General features: G+C 50.8%; 1 protein-coding gene across 2 annotated transcripts in view; it reads right to left on the bottom strand.

Annotated features, from left to right (window-relative positions):
* CACNA2D2 (calcium voltage-gated channel auxiliary subunit alpha2delta 2) overlaps positions 1–14,780 on the bottom strand; it is a 212,370-nt gene that overhangs the window by 75,292 nt on the left and 122,298 nt on the right. The window lies entirely within an intron of this gene.

Raw genomic sequence — 14,780 nt, forward strand, 5'->3', positions numbered from 1 at the left:
ACAGCTCCCTGGCACCAAGGTCACAGCAGGAAGTGCACCCACATGCAGCAGCACCCAGAAAGCCCCCAGATATCCCTAAAGTATCGTGACACAGACAAGGTATCTGTGGACCAAGGTGGCTGAGGACCACCAGTCTGGTTTGAGTGCCACAGAGCTTGTGCCATCTACACCAGAGGGAACACTGTCAGGCACCATCTACACCAGCTGCTGGCTTTGCCCCATGGGCTGCATGCCCCTCATGCCAGGAGTGCCTGCCTGGTGCTACATGTATACCAGGAGCTGGCCAGCCCTCCCCACCCTGCCAGGAATGGAGAAGGACAGGGATGGGTGCCAGCACAGCGGGGCTTCCCCCCAGCCCAGCCCTCCCCAGGGACAGGAGTCAGCACCAGCCCTGCTGACAAACCTCATGGAGCCTGCCAGGACGCAGCACCAAGGCCTGGGCTGGCAGCTGCAGTCACAAGCCATTAGCAGGAAGGCAACAGAGTCCATCACGCCGGGTCCTCGGGTGCTGGCAGCACCCGCTACCTGCAGACAGCTCATCCCGCTCCTCCCGCAGCACCAAGCCTTCAAAGCAATTAGCAATTCTGAACTACAAAACATTGTCCCGGTGGGATAATAAACTCCAACATCTGTCAGAAGAGCTAGTGCCTATCAAATTGCCAAGAGAAACGTTTTTCTTCTCATTCAATTCACAGCTAAATTGAAAACAACCCCAGAAAGTATCCAGTGGCACTGGCTCACCATCCATCTCTGCGAGCGTGCAAGCTGTTTGCCATTGCAGGAAAACCATCCTGGCCATGCAGTGATCACTCACTCAAATTAACAAATCATTTTATTTAGAGATGAAAAGAAGCCATAATTGACTGATGGTACATTCCCATATGGCACCGTACACTGGGGGGGGAAGTAAAATACTCAATGCAATCACCCCCTTGGAGCACACACTTGTTGCAGCTCTGAGAGAGGAATGAACTGAAGGGAGCAGCTGCTGGGGGCCAGGCTGTCAATTCCAGGGGAGCCATGGATGCCTGGCCCCTCTTCACCAGAACCTCTGCCAAAGCACAGAGTGAGGTGATGCTTTCCTGTCCCTCCAAGCCCAGCAGCAAGGACAAGCTGCAGCACCATAGAGCAGACCCTTCATATAGCACAGCACCAAGGGAAAAAAAAGGAAGACATTCTTATTTTACAGATGGGGAAGCCATAACTCACACATGGAAATTGAGTGTGTCTACAGCATCTCCGCAGGTGCTGCTCCAGCAGGGATCAGCACAGGAGCCACAGGATGGTTCCTGCCTGGTCCCCCTCATGCTGGCTAAGGATGAAGGAGGCAGCTTGGCTGAGCGCTGGTGGTTTCACAGGGGCTGCACAGGGATGTGCTGGATGGGAAGGGCTCGTGGCCTCTTAAATCCTGACTGTGCCTCCTAAGGGGCACTTCAACACATGACATAGAAATTGTGGGGGAATGAGCTCCTACCTGCTCTAAAACCAAACCTTCCTCCTGACAGCGACCTGGGAGTTGTCTGCTTGAACAGGCAACAGAGAAGATCATCCCAATCACATGCACAGAGCTGGACAACATTTTAATTTCACCTGAGTTAATTCAGAGCATCAGTACAAAAGGCCTCATCTGGGGGAGTTGGAAGAACATGGTCTCGGGGACGCTCACTGGAAACAAAAGTCCGTGCATTCCCAGTGGGATGTTTCACTGGGAAAACTGACCTGCACATCATGAGTGAAATGGCAAAGCTGGGTGCTCCAAACAGCCCCTGGGGAAATATCCCAGAAAAGCTCAGCATCTTGAGGAGCTGCAGGGTGGCTGCTGCTGGTCCCTTGGGGATGGATGCCCTGGAGCAGCGTGTGCCATCGCACCCGTGTGCAGGACAGACAGACAGCCCTAGTACTGCCAAGGTGCAGCAGTGTCAGAGTGGCCTTTTGACAACAACAAAGCAAATCTTGGTGCTTTACCAATGACATTTGCCTCATAAAGGTTGCTGTATTTGAATGTTCCATTCAATCAACAGAGATGAAGCAAAGACCTGGTCTCTCTGCCACACCTGGCAAGATTTGGAAAGGCTTCTTCTTTCCAAAACTGCTGCCCAGGATCCACTTCCCACATATTCACATCAATCTTCGCAGCAGGCTGGGGTGTACCAGGCCTGAAATCCCACTCTGCCACAGCTCCCAAGGCTCTCAGCTCCCCTGGGCATGGGTTGTATTTCCAGGACAGGGAACAGAGATGCCCAAACCCAAAAAAGCAAGTGGTGATGCCCACAATAATCCCTTCAAGATTCTGCAGGCCAAGGAGGCATCCTACCTTCCTGGCTCACAACACACCAAAAGTCACAACTGTCATTATAGCTCAAACACAGTGCAACACTCACATACAGAATCTTCCAGCCTGATCTGAGGGATGGTTTGCTGATAATATGTCTGAATTAGAAATAAATAGCAAATCAAGGTTGATTGAGAGCTGTCCACCTTTATTCATGCTGTCAGCAACAGTTTTGCCAACCATGCACAATGCCGAGTGAGATTTCTCTCCTTTCCCAGAATGTCAAAATTGTTCTGACTGTGTGGTTGGAAGCATTTTGTCAGCAGAGGAGAGCTGCCTCCGGTGCCTGCCAGCCCAGGGACAGTGGTGAGGAGCACAGCACAACCAGAGCCTGCAGCTGCACTGCACTGGGGATGGACATGGGCAGAGCATGTGGGAGATGCCTGCTGCATCCCTCTGCATCCCTCTCCCACCATATGATCCACAGGGACGACTGTTTTCCAAACGGAGGAAGGACACAAGAAGAGAAACCCTTTTTGATTTTCTAGAGCAGAGGGAGGGGAAAAGTCTTAAGCCAGTGAGGTCAGAAAGGTCTGAAATACTCTGCAGCAGGACACTGCCCTCCCACACAGCCTCTGCGGGGTCTGGCACACCCTCAGTGTCAAGCCAGAGCTGGCTGGGGACAAGCTGGGAGCAGTGTGTGAGATGAGATTCTGCCTGAGGGTGAAAAACACCCCAGACTCTCTCATTCATACGGGTGACGGGGGAGCAGGGGAAGGTGGGAGCGAGTGTTTGGGTTCAGTTCATTTTCCTCCTTTGAAATCCAGACAATTTCAAGGGCATGTGCAGTGTATAACACAAACGGGATGGGGACACAGCCAAGCTGCCCTCCTCGCTGCCCTCCTCACACCCCATGTGCCCAGTGGCTCTCAAGTCCTGGCCACGGTCCCTTCCCCAAGCCCTTCTCCCTCACTGCCTGCAGCAGCAGTGCCTGCAGGCAGTTGCAGGGATATGATACCCTTGTTCCCAAGGTGGCTTGCAGATTATTTTAGGCTTAGCAGGTACAACTGACCTTGTGGTTAAAGCCTCGCTCAGGCTCACAGCAGTCTCGAGAGCATCCTCGTGCTGCAGGATCCAGCACGGCTGGCACCCTGTGTTACCCATTGTCACCTTAAATAAGCCCCGGGGCAAGGCTGCAGTTCAGCACAGGCTGCTCCTCCTGAGCAGTCACAAGACCTCAGGGAAGCTCACCCTCAGCATGGCTGAGTGTCTCAGGGGGCCCGGTGACATTTTGAGACCTTTGCAGTAAATAAATGAGGCAGTGAGCTGAATTCCTGGAAATTATCCTGGATTTCCTCGCCCCTGCTCCTTTGGTTCTGCCACCACTGCAGTGGCTGTTTTGTGTGGCTGGGAGTCTCCAGCAACACTGACCTGGAGAGTCTTGCCTGGAGCAAACTCCCAGGAGGAGGCTTCTGCAAGCAGGTCCTGACCCAGCAGCAGGAGCAGGTTCAGCACAGCTGTGCATCCTCAGATCTTACCCAGCTCATAGCAGGCAGAAAAACCAAACAAAATAACCAAAAGCAAAAACCTCAGCAGACAATCCTACATGAGACCAGCATGACCTCAAAACCAGAAACATCGCCAATGGGTCCATCTGTGTGGTGCTTTCCAGCTCAAAGAGAAGGTAGGGGCTGGAGGCAGGAATTACTGGGTGAAATTTCCTGGCCCGTGTTAGGCAGGAGGTCAGAGCTGATGGCTGCAACTGTCCCTCCTGGCCTTTCTGTCTACGAACCTCAGAGAGCCGGGAAAGAGGGAGAAGCTGCTTCGAGTGCTGCTCCTCAAAGTTAAAGAGGGACAGAGGGATGCTGAGCAGGGGATGGGGATGGCACAGGCACACTGACAGAGCTGTCAGGCGGCTTTTGCCAGGGGTTTGTGGGCCAGCAGGGCACAGTGGTACAAGAGAAGGAGAAAAAACAGAAAGAGCCCTGTTCAGCCTCAGGATTTCTGAAGATTCAGAGCAAAGTTGTGAGCATACCCCCACAGGGAGCCCACAGCCCCGGTCCCGGGTGTGCTCTGGGATGCTCTGCACCCCTTTGACCACTCTTGGGCATAACAGTTGCATCTCTCCCATGCTCTGTTGTTAGAAATCCTTGAGATTAATGACCAGAAGCAGTCTATCTGGGAGATAAAAGCATTATGTTAAAAGCATGACAGCAATTACATTAGTATTAGTCACAAAACACTGCACACTTGGAGAGGTTTTAAGTTGTGCTCCTTGTTTATTTGCTTTGCTTTTCCTCTCCCTGCGTGGCTGTGCTATCCTGTGTCCCTGGAATGGCAGCAGCACTGCAGCAGCAGTGACAAGCTGGCTGGGCACCGAACAGGGTGCCAGGGTCAAGGAACACCAATGGTCACCAACCAGATGGTATTTCTCGTTCCCCACCTCTCTCAGTGACTATCCAGCTGCTTCACGTGAAGGTAACAGCCCAACACACCTTCACAAAGCCAGAAAACAGGAACATGAATGACCTTTTTTCTCTGAGACACAGCCCAAGCCTTCCAGTCTTACAGGGATGCTGGCTGCTGCCCTGGTGACACACAGAGCTCCAACTTCCACCTCCAACTCCTTGAGTGATGCCTCCTGCCCAGAGATATCCCCCAGGAGCTTGACTCCTTCCACACCCTCACCCTCTTGTGACCATAACCCTCATATGCATCCAGTACCAGGATTTTAGGGCCTCCAGCCATCCTCACCCCAGCAGGACCCACAGCTATGCCAGCATGATGCCCTGCTGCTGTCTCAGCCCTGCAATGGCTGTGCTCGGTTCTCCAGTGTTCAGTTCCTGTACTCTGCACTCTACCAAACCACTGCTCCATTTGTCCAGTATGTGAAAATGTCCCCAACAGGGCACGGTGATGCCACCCGGAGCAGAGATGAACCAGCTTCAGTCAGTCGAGGACCATCTCCCCAAGCACAGCCACTGGAGATGCTCAGGGAAAGCCATATGATCACACGAGCACCCACTGCTGCCCCTGCATCCGCCTGACCTCCAGCATCCCGTGATGCAGAGATTTAGCTCATCACTGCCAGTGCCAGCAACACTCTCAATACTATTTTCCTCTTACAAATTTGTCTAATTACTTCTGGAAGCTTTCTAAACTCATCTGGCAGCCAGTTCCACTGTTCTCCTTCCTCCTGCCATAGAGGAACCACGTGTGTTTGCTCTCCTCCTGCCATCTATTAATTTAATTTGATGCCCTAGCAACTGATTATCAGTAGCAAAGAAAAGACATTTCCTACAGACCCCACAGTGCCCAGCCCTGTCTGCACAGCCCAGGTTACCCCTCTGCAGCTTTTGAGTCACTTACATTGCCAAAGCTCGTAAGGATGTCCATGGCCCTTGTCACCCTGCTCTGTCCCTGCCCTGGCTCCCCACTGCTCTCTGCAGCAGGGATCAGAGCTGCATGCTGTATCTATTTCCCACGCAGACACACATAGATTAATGCAACAGTCCATAACCATGTTCTGGGTTTCATTTTCTCTTTGTTTCCAAAAAATCCATTACACTCAACCTGAGGTTTGGACATTACAGAGTACCAAGTCAATATTCTCATGGAAGTGTTAATCCTAACTCTGAGACACAGCTCCTCACCAGCAACAGCCGGGTCAGCCCACAGCATTGCTTATGGAGTGAGGGTTGTTTCTCCTCACGTGTGTCACTCAGCCTTCAACGATGCTGGATTTCATCTGCTGCTTTACCAGGCAGCCACTTGCCACCGGATGTCCTTTGCAGCTCTTTGCACCTGACCCATTCTCACCACGCAGGACAAGCCAGGAGTACCAGGCACCTTTGGCATGGTGCTCTCAGCCTCCTGCATACAAAACCACTGAACAGCGCTGATCCTACAGGGATCAATACTGAGAAAACGTACACCGTATCTTCTAATCTCTGATTAATCCAATTACCTATCACCCCTCTTATTCCAAAGCAGGTTAATTCTTTATAAGCCCCTGCTGAGGGACTGTAGCACAGTGCTCATGACAACCCAAGCAGGAATATTTCACCCAGAGCATTCCTCTTCCCCAACAGACTTTGGCTACCAAATGCAATGCAGACCCCTCCTTGCCATGTCCCACCTGCACACACATCTGCTGATGTGTCTGCCTGCAATGGCCCTGCACTGTGAGTGGGACATTGCTTCCCTGGTGTCCCCAACTCTGGTCCAAGGCAAAGACACATCCATCACAGACACATGTTACCAGTGACACAGAAAATTCAGAACAGGAAGGAAGGGAGAGAGACCTGCAGTCTCCAACAATAAGGTTTTGAGGTGTTGTCACCATGCCACAAGTGTGAGCCCCCTCAATCCTGCAAACAACCCCATCAGAGAGCCAGGAGTGGGGGCACTCATCACCCTAGCACGGCTCTGTGGCAGGCAGGGACTGCCAGTGCCTGCAGGAGGATTTGCTGTCCCTAGGTTTGCTCGTTGGTAGCGATCTCCAAGGTGACAGTGACTTTAAGCAGAAGCAGCCATCAGGTCTCATCACGGCCCCAGATGTCAGAGCAGTGAGCAGGTACTCGGTGGGAGTCAGCCCCTAATGTCTGCAAACAAGCTGCCGGGCTCATTTCGCTGCTCGCTCTGCTCTGCCAGCTAATTACCGGATTGTCAGGGACACTGATGCATGTGCCACTCACAGCAATTCAATTGTCCTCTCTGCTCTGTACATCTTATCAATATATACGCAGCTATATTTTCCCTGAAATCTCACACAGGTGCAAAGAGCTGCCCACAGGAGATGGATTTTGCTCCCGGCATGCCACACAGGCGAACAGCACAGCGAACACCCACTGCCTCTGGGAGCCTCCTGTATTCCTGGAGGCTGCTGCAGAGACATGAGATAAAGTGGAGAAATCCACTTCAGGGTGGGCAGAGGGAGCAGGAGGAAAGTCCAGGGCAAACAACAGAAGGTCTTGGTGAGGCAGTATTTTGAAGCAGAAAAATCAATTTGCAGAGACAGAAGAGAGAAAAATGCCTTTGCAGCAGCCTGACAGGAGAGTGACTCTGAGGATGATGGCTTGGAAACCTGGGAGAAACATGGGAAGGGCACAGGGGGGAAAATGTTTAACACAGGCAGGTCGAGAAGGTGAAACATGGTGAGAACAAGCAGGCAGAGCCTGAAGAGATGTTGCAGTAAGACAAGGTGGTGGTGAAAACCATCTATGGCCAGAGGTTGTGACCATGCAGCAGAGAGGAAACAACAGAAGCAGTAAGAGGAGAATGAAAACCAGCAACAACTGGGCACTGGAGCTGGCAGGGCAAGCCCCTGGAGGGGCAGAGGGGCTGTCAGTCATGGCTGGAGAGACTCACCCTTGTGTGCCTGGAGCAGCACCCATCACCCACATCCCCCAGGGAGAAGTGGCAGCCCCAGCAGTGCCAGGTGGCTCATCCTCAAAGGGTCCAGAACTCGCTGTCCCCATGTGCCAGAGATGTCCTGGGGCTCAGCAGCATGGCAATGCCAACCAGACGCTGGCACCATCTTCCCAACTGCTGGTTTGGCAAAATCCCAGGGGTCTATCACTGCAAAGGTGATAAAGGCAGGCTGTAAAGACGCCTCTCCGTGAACCCACATGTCCAGCACACATTGCTCACGCCTGGGAAGTCTGGTGCAAACGCCCTTAGCCAGCACTGAAGGTACCACATGATCAGAGAGATCACTACGACATTGGGATCGCCCTCCGCCACCAGAGAGCAGCACGAGGTCAGGGTCAGACACGAACTTCACTGCAATTCAGAGCAGTGAGCTAAATCCACACCTCTGATGTTTTTTCAGGGTGACGCTTGGGCTACAGGAAAATGTCACAACTCTTGATATTTTTAAAGTGCACAGTCACTTATTGTAGCATCATGGTTTGCAGCATGCCAAGTGTGTCCCATAAGAACATAAAACCAGAGCATAAGTAAGTCTTCACAGAACTCAAATGCCTGGAAAGTCTTTATGTGAAACACATATGAAATGGGAGCAAAAAGTCACCTAAGAAACATTTTAAATTTATGAACTGTCAGACAAAAACGTCTCAGAATTAAAAGATAAGGGGGTTTAGAAGATAAAGGGCTCTGCATCTGACACCCTCTGCAGCCTGGAAGAATCCACGTGATTCCTTTCTGAAATACAGATTTTCCCACTGTGCCAGAACGTGGGAGCAATGGGTTGGGAGGCACAGACAGATGTGCTCCAAGCCAGAAGACAGATGTGCTCCCAGACAGAAGTATGGCAGGAGTTTACAACTGCAGTACTTATTTAAAAGGCAGCAATGCATTATCCCTTGGGGGGAAAAGAATTTAAATAGTTTAAGAAAAGAAAACAGGATGATTAATTAAACTTGCTATTTCTAGAAAGAACCTGCCACAGCAGATGCGCTCTGGTCCTTCCCTGGGGATGGTTTACAAAAACAGAGCCCTGTGGCTCTTTGTTCCCCACAGCTTTGTGTTATTAGACAATGGCTGTGTGTTCACTTTGTTATTTTAAGTTGTTGATCAGGGTAGATCTGCAGGGAAGGGCCCTGGGCCACCTTGCAGAGACAACCACCCAGTAAGGGGCTTTGGGTCCCAGGCTGCTGCTGCCCTTCTCCAGTGCTGGGTCAGCAGCCACCTTTATTCCAGCTGAGCAGCACAGGAGCTCCTTGGTTCCAGCACGAGAGGTTCCTATGGAGCAAAGTTTGAAAGGTGTTTTGGGGAGGGACAGTCTCTCTCTGGGGTTTAGTGGGTGAAGGCTGCTGGCCCCAGCCCCACCCCAGAGAGGAAGGTCAGAGTGAAACAACTCCGCTCACCATCCTCACTGGGGAGCTGTATGAGAAAACAGTATCAGAGCTTACTGAGGCAGCAACCATAGGGACAAAAAGAGTAAGCTGATATTTATTACAATCCTCAAAATAACCAAAATATCCTAGTACACGTTTCCTGCTTGAGGCACCCTTCCTGGATTCCCACAGCGATGGGAACATGGTCCTTAGGAGGTGGCACACACAGCAGCGATTACAAACTGATAATGTACAAATTGTCACTTAAGTGGGATTACTGCTGCCTCCTCCAGCAGCTTCTTTGCTCCCTGCTCTCCCTCACCCTCCCTCTGCTCCAAAAGTGGGGGGGAAGAATGACAGATGCAATATTTTACAAAATGAGATAATTATATAGCAGCCACATGGTGAGATTAGATTAGCAAGAGATTTCAATGCAGGGATATTTAATAAGAATGAGACACAGGTACATGGAAATGCAGGCAGCAAAAGGTCATCATCATCATCACCGCGTTGAGATTGTGAAACAAAACGCTTATGACCTACACGGGCTTTGATGCTCACTGCAGTAATTCTATTGTTATTGCAACACAAATAGGATTATTCTGAACAGGAGATGGATAGCTGCACACAGCTAACAAGAATTAAAAAAATAACACTACAGTGACTACAGCAAAGCAGTTCAGATGCAGGGCAGAAACTCTATCCCATTTCCAGCCCACCCTGCCACTTTGTAAGGTTTGCACTCAGCGTTCCTCATGCCAAATACCACGGGAACAGCCAAGAGCTTGGGACCAAAGCCCCATTTGCTGGTAGTAAAGCAGTAGTAAGGCCCTGGCTGCAGGAGGACAAGAGCAGCCACCCCTCACCTCTGCCAGCCCACTCCATCTTCTGCGTTGGGCCAGAGCACCCCCACAAGGACGTGCTCCACTGCCAGCACAGAGAGTCCTCATGGAGGCAAGGCCTTCATCTGTCACTATCTCGGCCTTTGTTAACACTAATGCAAATCCATCTTTATGGATTACCGTCTTCTGTCTGTTGAAAAATTTCTCTCCATGTTATCTTAAGTGTGAGGGGGAGCAGGGAGGGGGCCGGACGAGGCAGTCCTGGCAGCGTGGTGGAGCTGACATGACAGCCAAAGTGCTCAGAGGGATCTGATACAGACACAGAGATGGATCACACAGATGAAGCGATAATTTCACAGCGATTAAGCCACACTCTATAGGAGCCTTCATTAAAGTCTGCTGGGGAGAGGAAGCAAGCCCGCTTGATTTTTTCATTTTTTTTCTTAAGACAGCAAATACTAACTTTCCAAGAGCATTCGTACATTTATTTTAGAGAGGGACATTTCCCACAGGAACAACTCAGACCCTCTGCCAATCTCTATCTGTCCTCAGACCACAAGTCCCCTGCCTGCCATAGATGCTGAGCTGTGATCTGGGTAAGCCTGCAAGAGCACAGTCCTGATGAGAAGCCAGGTATGGCTCCACAGAGCCTCACAATTCGAGACACAGGCACCACAAGGACAGAGGAGTCTGGACCAAGATGCTGAACCTCAACCTTAGACCGAGACGCAGACTCAGGACTCAGACCAGCTGATTCCATTCTCTCTGTCACGGGTCCCCAGGCATGAAACCTAATTATGTGCCTGCAGCTTGAAATTTTACTTTTGCTGCCCACACTGTACTGCCCTGGATATAAAAGACTAATTCTTAGTAGCTGCTTAAAACCAGGCAGAAATAGCCCTCCTGCACATGGCTGCTGCTCACCACTGCTGTCTCAGCAAGCTTCACCCTGGGAAAATGTCAGTGTTTGATTGGCACCACAGAAACACCCATTGCAACGTGTTCTAAATAAAAACATCTGCACTTACTTGTACAGCACAAGTCAGGGAGACAAGCCCCCCTCCCCTCAGTGAACACAGAGATCAGGGCTGGCTCTGCCACTGGGCCACCTGCACTCAGAACCCTCAGCACAGGAGCAAACCAGGACGTGCAGGGACAGCCCCGCATGCCAGCTCACTGTGGGGAATGAGCTTCTCCTGATGAATTCAGCAGCTCCTCACAGGACCAAATAGCTCTGTGCCATGCCCCAGGAAGCTGGAGCTGGGGCATGGAGATGGCTACTGCCTTGCCCATGTCTGTGGGGAAAGAGGATAAATCCTCCTCTGGAAGGACAAGGGACGGTGGCCCTGCTGCCTGTGAGGAGATGGCTGTGTCAGAGCTGACCCTAGAGATCATGTGTTCCCAGGGGAATGATGGTGCTGCACACACCTCCATGCCAGCACAGCACAGTGGGCTTGAGCTTTCCCACCTGGAGTGGTCCAGCACTCGTGCATCCACCAGCAGGTCAGCTCATGGCTGCACAAAACAGACTGGTGCTCAGCCCGTGAGATCCAGCTCCTCTTCTCAGGGCAGGACAGACAGGTTTCACGTGCAGGCATCATCTCCTCTGCCTCAGCTCATCCTCCAGCATGGCTGGCAGCAAGGAAGCCACTGCAGCAGGCAGGGAACTCCAAGCAGGCAGGGTGAGTACAAGATCCTACAGTTACATCCCAGGAAATTAGAGACCCAAAATACAGAGGCACAGAGTTAAATGCAGGCACGTTCCCTTTCTACAAGACAAATTACTTTCAGTAATCTGCAATTATTTTTCTCGGGCTTTCTAAAGACTTCTCAAATATATTAGGACAGCCAGGAGCACAGATGAACTATTTAGCTTCCTTGATAGGAAAATATTCTCTTCACACAGTTGGTACGACTTACAAGAAAGCCAGTGGGGAAATCAGTGCCATCTTCACACAGAGATGTGTAGAAATGATTAATATCTAAAGTTAGCCATGATTTATTGCCCTATCCCACGTAAAAGGTGCCAAGACTAGATAATTCTGCTGGGTCCAAAGCTAACTCATGGACTGGAACAGTTTCCTAAAAACAAATGCAGCTTCACCACCCCTGCTCATCACTGAATACCAAATCCTGGCAGGATGGTCTCTTAATTTGATCCCCACAGCTTTATGGACACATATAGAAATGTCATCATTTTTCCCCATTTTAAGCTGTGTGAAAAGGATGAAATTTGGGATTTGGATGGTCTCATCTGAACACCTCAGCAAGCCATTAAAAACCAAAACAAAACCAAGGTAAGCAATGGTGTAACAAGTGTTTTTTGGAGAAATTCTATCAGTTTGGTTCGGATTACTTTTTAAGCCACGGGAGAGGAACAGCTGGGGCTGGAGGACAGACATCCATCCTCCTCCAGTAGCACAGAGGGACAGAGGGATGCTCCCTACTGCAGGTGCAGCAGCACTGGCTCCTGGTGCCCCTGCTCCAGAGAGCATTCCAGCTCCAGTCACACAGATCTGCCACACTCTGCCAGTGCCAAAATAAATGTGGAGCACCTCTGGCTGCGAGGTGATGAATGTGCAGCTGGCACGCCAAGATTTCTGTGGGTCACCCTTCTGTTTAAGGTCAACACAATTATTTTAATTATTACTTGGATCTAAATTTCAATCGGCTGCCTAAGGGTGGGTATTTATCTTCATCCTGTGATGCAGGAGAGTGTTTCTGTGGGCATGTGCAAGAGCTAACGTGTACTTTTCTCTGTACCAGGGATGCCAACATTCCCTTGGCCAGAGAAAGAGCTGGGAGCTTTCCCATGGGCCATCGGTACCTTCTCCAACCTTGCAAGCACCTTGGGCAGAGGGGGCTGGAGCCAAGAGCTTTAGCCCAAGTTCCTCTGACAAACAAACTTGGCATTCCCAACTCCAGCAGCAAGAACTAATTACAGTTTGTGCTCTATATTGAGAGCAAAAACTCATATAGCTTAAAACGCCAAGGATTTTTTCTTGCAATCTCCTGAAGGGGAAGAGGCTGACAAGCACAGGATTACACTAATGGTTGTGGTGAAACACTCGCCTGTTTGCAGGAGTGCTTTGATACTCTCACCAGATGAATGCCAGCCAGCAAAATGATTAAAAATGCTAAGGCTGGCAAAACGTGGGAAGCTTTGAAGAGCGTGTATCAGAACAGCTTCCACCGCCCCGACACCGCCTTGGGCTCTGCAAATCCATTTCTCCCTACAATTGTGTGGAAGTACTAGTTTATCTCCCTTGTTAAGTAACCTGTATCAAAACGATCAGAGGAATATATTTTTGAAGTTTCTGGTGACCCAGTTCAAAGTAACAATGTGAAATTTATTCGTCCAAGCTGGGCACACGATGTGGGGAGACAACACTTCTCATCTGCATAGCGGCCTATAAATATCCTTATGCAAACCACAGCCGGGCTCTCGTTAATGCCAACACGACCTGAAAATAATGTTAAATACTGAAGGGAAAGGGAAATTCAATTACTCTCATTTGATGCAGAGCAGGAGAATGCCCTTTAGCAGTGCAGCAGTTTATGAAGTGCAAGCAGCAGAGAGGTGATGGAGACTGCAGAGGGACCACATCTCGCTGAGCTGGGACCAGCTGCCCAAGGGGCCAGTGAGCCACAGGGACCTTCCAGCCAGGATTTGCTCAGTTTTAGTGCTGCAGAGGTGTCAAATAATCATCTCCAGCTTTGAAGACAGAGAGCCTAGGAGGGATCATGCATCTCTGTCCCCAGCTCCTCTGGAGGCTTTGCTCCTCTCTCCAGAATGCGAGCTGCGTTTGGAGCCCCACCATCCCCTGAAATCCCCTGGCGAATGGGAGTTAGGAGCACACAGCGAGGAGGGCTCACACTCACAAATTATTCACTGTCATTAACAGTGAGTGGGCATTAAGCTCTCCCAGCACCCCTCTGAGGGCTCACAGGGTGGAAAAAAGTCATCACTGACTCTCAGTGATGCCAAACAGCCGTCAAAGCCGAGCTGAGCATCACACTCCCCTTGCCTGGAGCTGCCCTCTCTGAGCAGGCTAGGACTCGGCCAGGACTGCCTGTCTTGCTGGTACTATTACAAAGCTCAGAAACCATGATCTAACTGAAAGCACAGTGATGATAATCCCTGCCAAATGCAACCCTGGTGCTAGGAGTGTAAAGCCAGACTTGTTGGCTTGCAGAGCCCCACGTGTGTGTATCCAAGGGCACAACCAGAGGCAGCACTCCTGTATGGGACAGAGAAACAATTTCCAAAGACCTCTGAAGCCAGCATCTCTGACACCCCCCCTGCATTCCCAATGCTGCTGGTGAAGATGGGCTGCACCACCCCAACACTCACACAGCCCCTTGAGCTCTGTAGGTGCCTCTGTTCAAGGGCTGAATCTTGGTGCTACTCAAAGCAAAGGGGATCTACAACAGAGTAAGAGCAGAGCTTTTCCTTTCAGCAGCAGGAGCTGCCATGAGCCACGTCTCGGTGTTCATGCTGTGCCAGCCCATGGACAAGTGACATGGGAGCCCACCCCTCGCACTGCCAGCTCCACAGCCACCAACAAGGCCGTTCAGTAGCAAGTCTGGTTCAGAGCATCTCAAAAGCACAGCAACTGGGATCAAATCCCTGCACTGCATCCATTAACCTCCACGAGCAGTGCAAGAACAGACGCCCCCGCAGCCTTTATCATAGGCCACATCTGATATCCTCTCCACAGATCACCTCTTGCAAGCTGTCCTACTCAATTCAGGAGAATAAGTCAAAGGTAGCAGCCCTTCATCCTCCCTTTAAGGCAGCTCTGTTTGCTTTTCAAGGCAGATATTATACAGTGGCACAATACAATCAGGAAAAGCAGCGGAGGA

This window comes from Corvus hawaiiensis, chromosome 11, assembly GCF_020740725.1.
Source record: "Corvus hawaiiensis isolate bCorHaw1 chromosome 11, bCorHaw1.pri.cur, whole genome shotgun sequence".
Lineage (NCBI taxonomy): Eukaryota > Metazoa > Chordata > Aves > Passeriformes > Corvidae > Corvus > Corvus hawaiiensis.